This window comes from Gymnoscopelus microlampas, assembly GCF_963454915.1.
Source record: "Gymnoscopelus microlampas genome assembly, chromosome: 5".
NCBI lineage: Eukaryota > Metazoa > Chordata > Actinopteri > Myctophiformes > Myctophidae > Gymnoscopelus > Gymnoscopelus microlampas.
Window position 1 is genome coordinate 8,832,576 of NC_139942.1, and position 10,036 is coordinate 8,842,611.

Here is a 10,036-nt window from a genome sequence, read left to right on the forward strand (position 1 = left end):
ATGGATCACTTTTACAAAGTCATCAAGCTGTATTTCTGATTACTTCCCAAAATAACTTTAATTAATTTAATGTAACTATTTTTGACCTCCAACAACTACGATTTAGATACATTTGGGGGGTGACAGCATAGATGAGAGCTTTGTTTTATAAATGGAACATTTATTTTGTGCCAAATCTTCTCAAACAGTTAGTGCTGATGTAGCCTAAGGCCAATGACATTGCTTTGTGACATTGTTATTTCTTGTTTTCCTCAGGATCCTCATGTGGTGATGAAGTGACTCCTAACGTGTTGGAGGTGACCTCTACTGAAGGACAAACTGTCACTCTGTCCTGCTCCTATCAAACAGACAGGGAAGGGCTTTACATTTACTGGTACCGTCAATATCAGAACCGGGGTCCTCAGTTTCTGCTGTATAAAGGAGCCAGATCATGGAGTCAGTATGGTCAAACTTCTGATAATCGTTATCAATCAACAACCTCCACATCATCAACTGAACTCACCATAACAGACATAGCCCTGGCAGACACAGCTCTGTACTATTGTGCTCTGAGAAACACAGTGAAACAAAGACTAATAGAGACTGTATTAAAACCTGAACACTCATATCTGTCTATTCTACAAAGAGAAGGGAAGTGGGGATGAAAACACAGATGAACTCTGCTGATGTATTGTTGATCAAAGCCACAGTGTTTACACCTGCTAAAGATCCACTGTGGGAGGAAACACAAATACACAAGAGAACTAGAAAAAAGTGCTCCTCGGAGCACAAGTCTCCGCCAGGTCAGGTAGGTTATTATGGCCTCCTGGTGGCACTATAATAGGCCAATGTGAAAAGGGTGCCATTTATTCCTAGGCCGTGCACGGCAATCGGACACTGCATGCATGATATGAGGCATTTTGTTCTAAAAATGTGTTTGGCTAAATTTTACCTACTGGTGGCGCTATAACAGGCCAATGTTAAAAGGGTGGCATTTGTTCCTCAACGTAGTGCAAATGTGCATTCAAAGTTTCACCGCAATCGGACGCCGTGTTCATGATTTGCTGCATTTTGTTCAAAACGGGCCACTCCTGCAAACATTACATGTCAATGTTAGCCAATAAGGATGGAATATGAAAAATCAAACAGATCCGTCTTGATCACATGGCTAGAGATCATGTGTAACGATTTGCGTGAAATTTGGATAAAATCTGAAGGCTTAATATCAAAAAATTTGTTTTACATAAGTCTGCCTCCTGGTGGCGCTATAAAAGGCAAATGTGAAAAATGCAGGGCAAAGGTTTTTCCTTGGCCTCTAGAGAGTGTGCACACAAAGTTTTACACTGATCGGTGCAGTTATAGGTAAAAACACAAATTGGCCTGTTACAGCGCCACCATGAGGCTGATTTGAACATTTTCAAATTTTCATTTCTTCCTCGGCCTAATGGGAATGTGTGTGCAAAATTTCACGAAAATTGCATGCTGTGTTCATGATTTGAGGCATTTTGTTCGAAACGGAGTACTCCTGCAAACTTTGAAAGCCATTTTTTGCCAATCAGGATGGAATATGAAAAATCTGAAATCAGCCGTTTCTTTTAATGACTATAGAGATACTGTGTACCGATTTGTGTGTTTTTTGGAGAAAATCTCTAGGAGTAATATCCAATAATGTGTTTTGCAAAAGTCGGCCTCATGGTGGCGCTATAAAAAGTAAATGTGAAAAATGCAGGCCAGATATTTTTCCTTGGCCGCTGCGGAGTGTGCGTGCAAAGTTTCACGCAGATCGGTGCAGTTATAGGTAAAAACGTGAATTGGCCTGTTATAGCGCCACCATGAGGCTGATTGGAAAGTTTTCAAGTGGCATTTCTTCCTGGGCCAAGTGGGAATCTACGTGGAAAATTTCACGGAAATCGCATGCTTCGTTCATGATTTGAGGCATTGTGTGAGGCAAAATGATCAAATTCTGCAAACTTTGGGAGCCAATCTTAGCCAATCAGGATGGAATCTGGTAAATCGGACAGATCCGTGATGATCACATGACTATAGAGATACTGTGTACCGATTTGCGTGTTTTTTGGGGAAAATCTGTAGGAGTCATATCCAATAATGTGTTTTGCAAAAGTCGGCCGCATGGTGGCGCTATGACAGCCTGATCTGAAAAATGTTGGGCAGAGGTTCTGCTGTGGCATCCAGGGAATGTGTGTGTGCAGTTTCACAGCGACCGGGCCAACGGTGGCGGAGATTAGCTGGTCACAGACAGAAGGACGGACGGACACACACACACACACACACACACGGACGGACGGACGGAGGGTAAAACATACTCTCTCGCAGTGTTGGGAAAGTTCACTTAAAATATGAACTAGTTCAAAGTTCAGTTCACAAATTTTAAAATGAACTAGTTCAAAGTTCAGTTCATAATTCAAAATTTTGAACTAAAGTTCATGGTTCAAAAAATGAACTAGTTCAGTTATTTTTCGTTCTTTTTTTCAATATATATTAGTGCTGTCAGGCGATTAAAATTTTTAATCGCGATTAATCGCATGATTTGTGTAGTTAATCGCGCGATTAATCGCTTATTAATAGCATATTTTTATTGTCTCAAACTTGAATGATTAACTGAAAAGCAGTGCATTGTATTGTATTGTATATGGAGCAGGATGCATCCGAATCTATTATTTATTATTATTACTATACTTTTATTTTTTATCCAATACATTATAAAACCAATGTTATTTATTACATTTTCTTATACATTATATCCTCTCTGGTGTACATACACAAAGCACCCTATATTTATTATTTCCAGTGGTGTAAAGTAACTAAGTACATTTATTCAAGTACTGTACTTATGTACAATTTTGAGGTACTTTTACTTTACTAGAGTATTAGCAGTTTTCAGTACTTACTTACTTCTACTCTACATCTCAGAGGCAAATATTGTACTTATTTTTAATTATTTGAAAACTGAAGTTACTAGTTACTATGTAGATTTTGCAAATACATGAATCACTTCAGCCCTATTTAAGTTTTGGCTATTGGAAAATAGCCGATCTACAAGCTCACAACCTATACCTCTATGCTCACAACAGGTCACGGTGCGACACAGTGAGCTTGTAGATCTGCTATTTTCTAAAGATTTTCATTCATCTTGGTGGGAGGCCTACTTTTCTTGGACGCTTTTTTTCTCTCTGCCAAAAATAGCAGATCTACAAGCTCACAACGCGTCGCGCTGCAACACGTTGTGAGCTTGTAGATCGGCTATTTTTGGCTTATGTTCCCCCCATCTGGGGTTCATGTGGTTAATACTAATGTAATGCATAATAATGTAATGGTGTTTTAATTTTTCATTCATCTTGGCGGGGGGGCTGGGGGCTTGTCAAAGTGAGTGTATGACACTGTTAACATCAAAAGCCAGGTGCAGAAGTCCACTTTTAGTTTTAATGCCAAAATAAAGTCGGGTCGGACGTCCAGACTACAATACGTTCATTCAGAGGTTCGGGGGCCGGGGCTACCGTCTTAAAGTCGGCTGTAGGCTACGGTGCACGACGCATCAGCCACGGTCCGGACATGTTGTTGTAACATCCCAAACTCATTTCGCCGTTCCGCGGTGTTTACTTTATTAATTCAGCCCAGCTTCAAGTTAATTTTGTCGGCAGTGAAGCCAAGGAAACAACACCGATACTTTGGAAGAGACACAAGTCAACTTCCAAATGCTTGTGGCCGGGAAATGAGCTTCGCAGAGCGGATAAAGTGTCAGCTCTTCGCCCTGGCCGAGTGGCCGTAACTGTCTGTGCTGTTCACTAGCTGTCGCTGCAATGAGACTGTTCACTCGGAGTCGGTCTCCGCGCTGCGCACATGAATGTGAGACGCCGCCTTGCTTTCTCTTTTTTTGGCTGATGGTGCGTTCAAGACGCCTCGGAAACACAGAATAGAATGAAATACAACATGACAAACTGATTTAACCATGGAATTTTGGGACACTCTTGAACGAAGTTTGAACGAAGAGAGAACGCCGTTCACAAACGCCAGAATGAACGCGTTCACGATAACGTTCATCTAGCAGATATACAGTACGTTCAGTTCACGTTCGCCCAAAATACGAACGAGTTCATGAACGATCGTTCATTGAACGCGTTCAGGCACAACACTGCTCTCTCGCCATGCCTTTCGGCCTGGCGGAGACAATTAGACATATAGAGCTAGGATCTGTATGAAAAAACTCCTCTTCTTCAAACTGTGTCTAGAAGTACTGTTGTTGAACATGTTTTTATAAAGTACATACGTACTGTATGACGCATTACTTTTTGTTTGACTCGGTTCAACATATATTGTGAAAATAGCAGATCTACAAGCTTACAACACCTCGCAACACAACTCGGGGAGTCGGGTCGCTAATCTGCCATGAGCGCGAGGCTGCGCTGGCCTGCGCTGTTGCCCTATCTCTGCAGTCTGCAGCCAGCGAAATTAATACATTTTACATGCACTGCTAGGTTGGATTGGATATGCTACTTGTCTTAGTTCGATTAAACCCAAACAAGTGGCTCGATATTAGCCACATATTCTTGCTAGTCAAAACCTCTCCCTCCGCTGTATAGCTCCGACAGCGGAGGGAGAGGTTCCGTAGGGGCTATGTCGTGTGCAGTAAATATCAGATCTACAAGCTCACAACGCGCCACGAATAGGACACGTTGTGAGCTTGTAGATCTGCTATTTACGGCATGCAACACCAAGTATGTTGTGCTCCGTTCCCCCTCTCATTCATTTATGACTTAAAGGAGAATTCCGTTCATTTTAAGTGTTATGGTTGATGTGCGTCAAATCACTTACCAACGTAGGAATGAAAATCGCGTGACTCCACAAATCCCCCTATCGACCCCCACCGTTGTCATGATAGTAGGATGCTGGATAGCCCAAATTCGCCTATTTTAACAAATGCAAAGTCTGTTTTTTTGCTTCTAGTACTCATTGTTGAGTCCCATGATAATGTAACAGGCGCTAAAACTCCGAGAAGCTAACGGCTAATAACAGAACGAGCTAATGCTGGGGCTGCTTATCTCTCTGCATGGCAGCCCCAGGTTGCCAGGTCGGGAGAGAAACAGGCAACCAGCATTAGCTCGTTCTGTTATTAGCCGTTAGCTTCTCGGAGTTTTAGCGCCTGTTACATTATCATGGGACTCAACAATGAGTACTAGAAGCAAAAAAACAGACTTTGCATTTGTTAAAATAGGCGAATTTGGGCTATCCAGCATCCTACTATCATGACAACGGTGGGGGTCGATAGGGGGATTTGTGGAGTCACGCGATTTTCATTTCTACGTTGGTAAGTGATTTGACGCACATCAAACATAACACTTAAAATGAACGGAATTCTCCTTTAAAGTAGCACGGATTTACCACTGTGAAGTTATGGAAGTTGGAAGGTTTCCAAAAGATAAAATCCCAGGAATATTGGAAGACACTGGAGTTTTAAATCGAAAGTGGATTACGCCACGTAGGATTGAATTATTTGTTGACATAAGGACCAGCAGTAATAGCCCCTTTCGGGACCCTTTTTTGTATTTGGGAAGGCGGTATCCAGGGTCCCTTGACGCCAGTGTTACTATGCTCATTTGGATAGTGCTTGCACTGTATTTTAATGACGTGACGCGCACATCACTTAACACCTACACTATAGGTCACACAATGGACAATTCCTATGTTAATGTAACTGGCGTGAGTCGGGAGCCTTTGTAAACTTTGTTGAAGTGTGAATTTAAAGTAGTTGCGCTTGCTCCTGGTCAAATAGGTTCCGGCACGCCGTGCAAGGCCGTCCAGTGAGCATTGCACCCCTGCTTGACGCTCAAATCACTCTCTCTCTCGTACTCGCGGCTACCACTGTCTGGTCTCGGGCAAATAGCTTGTCGCTTAGAAGCTGCAGAGATTTCTCAAATTGCCCAGAAATGCAGTAGTAACACGCAGAAATCTGCATTGATCCGCGCGGAGTCGGCGTTGCCGTTTAACATGTTTAATAAATTAGTAAAACTTAAACTCCTCTCTCACATTCTTCTCCACTGCCCATGTCCCGCCTCCCCGCGTTGTGACTGTCATGTAAGCATGTAGGAGCTCGGCTAATCAGAGGCAGTAACGTAGGACACGCAGCTTGTCAGTCACAACCCCCCCAGTTTGCCCTGGAATGTCACCAGTAGAGCTTACCCGCTTGCCTCACATGTTAACTAGGTGTCCGGAGTATTTGTGCAATATATTAGTCCATATTTTTCAATTAAGAAGTGTTTACATCCCGTCTGTGACTGATTCATTCGGAAGTTCCCAATGGGCGGTACTTACGGGGCGCATCCGGTGAAAGCCGGAATTACACTCAATGTAAACAGGAATTAAACGAGGGGGGGAAATGGCGTTCGTCCACAGATGGGATTAAAACACTTCTTTATTGAAAAATATGGACTAATACATTGCACAAATACTCCGGACACCTAGTTAACATTTGGGGCAAGCGGGTAAGCACCTTATATTTTGCATTTGTACATGTTTGGAGAAAAAAATATCAAATTTAAAAAACGGCCAATTACTCAAAAAAAAAAAAAAAATCAAATCTTGTGCCATCGAACGAAGCTTCGAATATTCAAGTTATTTGGGTCAGCCCTACTTGATACTACGGTACGGTAGGCCTCCTTGTCTGGCCCGGTCGACACACACTCATCAAACAGAGTAATATTTTTTTTCTCATTATGGATGTGTGTTAATATTTTCGTGAACAAAGCATAAAGGTCGATACTGTTGTAACAATGTTTCTTGGAAATAAATGTTATACCGCTGAAAAGCCTGTTTATTGTCTCCGCCAGGCCGAAAGGCATGGCGAGAGAGTATGTTTTGCCCCCTGTCCGTCCATCCGTCCGTCCGTGTGTCCGTGTGTGTGTCATTCTGTCTTGTCTGTGTACAGCTAATCTCCGGCACCGTTGGCTTGCTCGCAGCGAAACTGTGCACACACACTCCCTGGATGCCAGAGCAGAACCTCTGGCCCAAATTTTTCACATGGGCAAATCGGTACACATGATCTCTACAGTCAGGTGACTTGATTTTTCATATTCCATCCTGATTGGCTAAGATTGACATCTAAAGTTTGCAGAAGTGGCCCGTTTTGAACTAAATGCAAAATCATGAACGCAGCATCCGATTGCGGTGAAACTTTGAACGCACATTTGCACTACGTTGAGGAACAAATGCCACCCTTTTCACATTGGCCTGTTATAGTGCCACCAGCAGGTCAAATTTATCAAAACACATTTTTAGAACAAAATGCCTCAAATCATGAATGCAGTGTCCGATTGCCGTGCACGGCCTAGGAAGAAATGGCACCCTTTTCCCATTCGCCACCAGGAGGCCAAAATAACCTACCTGACCTGGCGGAGACTTGTGCTTCGAGGAGCACTTTTTCTAGTTTCCCTTTAAAATGGTGGCCCACTAAGTGAAATAGCTTTTGGCTTTGCATTGTTTCATGAACTGAACTGAATTCCGATCTGCTCCATATTCAAGTAGTTCTCCCTGGATATGGGGCAGATCGGAATTCATGAGTTCATGATTTTGGTCCCTCCACAAATATTAGAAGCCTCTAACCATTTCGGAGGTCGACGTGCGCACAGCCTTCATACGGGTCAACATCCAGACGGTGGCGGGACCTGATGGTATTCCAGGCCGGGTCCTAAAAGCATGCGCAGACCAGCTGGCGGGTGTTTTTGCTGACATCTTCAACCTCTCCCTCTCCCAGGCTGTGGTCCCTGCAGGTTTCAAAATGTCAACCATTGTGCCCATCCGCAAAAGCCAAAGTGACATGCCTGAATGACTGGAGACCTGTCACTCTCACTCGATACTCAGCAAATGCTTTGAGAAGCTGGTGATGGAATACATCTGCTCCACGCTACCTGCCTCGCTGGACCCGGGGCAGTTTGCATACCGTCAAAACAGATCCACCAATGACGGTACCATATTTGTCCCAGAAAAACTTGACATAAAGCTCCGAAACCTAGGGCTACACCCAAGCATGTGCAACTGGATACAAGACTTCCTGTCAAACCGACATCAGGTGGTGAGAATGGGCTGCATCACATCTGACCCCCTGACCCTCATCACTGGAGCACCCCAGGGATGCGTGCTGAGCCCTCTCATCTACTCCTTGTACACATATGTCTGCACAGCCACACATGGCTCCAACACCATCAGACGACACGACAGTGATAGGTTGAATTGTCAACTAGAAAAAGTGCTCCTCGGAGGATTTGAGGCATTTTGTTAAACTTTGTTTTGCTAAATTAGACCTGCTGCGTTCATGATTTGCAGCATTTTGTTCAAAACAAGCCACTACTGCAAACTTTAGATGTTAATCTTAGCCAATGAGGATGGAATATGAAAAATCAAACAGATTCGCCTTGATCACATGACTATAGAGATCATGTGTACCGATTTGTGTTGCGTTTGTGATGTTGTTGTTGTCTCCGCCAGGCCGTAAGGCATGGCGAGAGAGTATGTTTTACCCTCCGTCCGTGTGTCCGTCCGTCCGTGTGTCCGTCCGTGTGTTACCACCAAATCTCCGGCACCGTTGGCCCGGTCGCTGCGAAACTGTGCACACACACTCCCTGGATGCCAATTCAGAACCTCTGCCTCAAATTTTTCACATGGGCCTGTTATAGCGCCACCAGGAGGCCGATTTGTGCAAAACCCATTTTTTCACATTATTCCCTCAGTTTTTAACCAAACGTCATGCAAATCGGTACACAGTATCTCTATAGTCATGTGATCAACCCTGATCTGTCCGATTTCCCATATTCCATCCTTATTGGTTAAGGTTGCCATCCAAAGTTTGCAGGATTGGTCCGTTTTGAACAAACTGCCTCAAACCATGAACGCAGCGTGCGATTTCCGTGAAATTTCACACGCACATTCCCACTAGGCCGAGGAAGAAATGCCATCCTTTTCACATTGGCCTGTTATAGCGCCACCAGCAGGTCTAATTTAGCAAAACACATTTTTGGAACAAAATGCTTCAAATCATGAATGCAGTGTCCGATTGCCGTGAACGACCTAAGAATAAATGGCACCCTTTTCACATTGGCCTATTATAGCGCCACCAGGAGGCCACAATAACGTATCTGACCTGGCGGAGACCTGTGCTCCGAGGAGCACTTTATCTAGTTTTTTTTGTTTTTTTTTGGTTATTGTAAAAAATTGTGTTTGTTTTATTTTTTTCGTGGTGTTGTTTTTTGTTTTGTCTGTAACACTGTACTGTCTTTAAAAATGAAATAAAAAAAAGATAAAAAAAAAAAGAAAAGAAAAAGTGTACCGATTTGCGTGAATGTTGAAGAAAAATCGGAAGGAGTAATATAAAGAAATTTGTTTTACACAAGTCGGCCTCCTGGTGGCGCTATAAAAGGCAGACGTGAAAAATGCAGTGCAAAGGTTTTTTCTTGACCTCTAGTAGTGGTGTCAAAAATAATCGAATAATCGATTAATCGCAATGCAGACATGGACGATTATGAATCGATTCACAAATGTCAATATTCAATTACTCGAATAATCAATTTTGAAAAAGAAAATGTTTTTATTTTTTTATCGAATCGAATCAAATTATTACAAGGTTAATTGTAATCGAATCGAATCGTTACCTGGTGAATCGTAATCAAATTGAATTGTTAGGGCAGTGCCAATGCACACCTCTAACCTCTAGGGAGTTTTACAGAGTTTTACACAGATCGGTGCAGTTATAGGTAAAAACATGAATCGGCCTGTTATAGGGCCACCATGAGGCTGATTTACCCTGTGTCCGTCCGTCCGTCCGATTGCAGCGAAACTGTGCACACACACTCCCTGGATGCCAGAGCAGAACCTCTGCTCCAAATTTTTCACATGGGCCTTTTATAGCGCCACCAGGAGGCCGAACAGTAGGCCTACACCTACAGATTTTGGCCAAAAATCCCCCAAATCGGTACACAGTATCTCTATAGTCATTAAAAGAAACGGCTCATTTCAGATTTTTCATATTCCATCCTGATTGGCAAAAATTGTC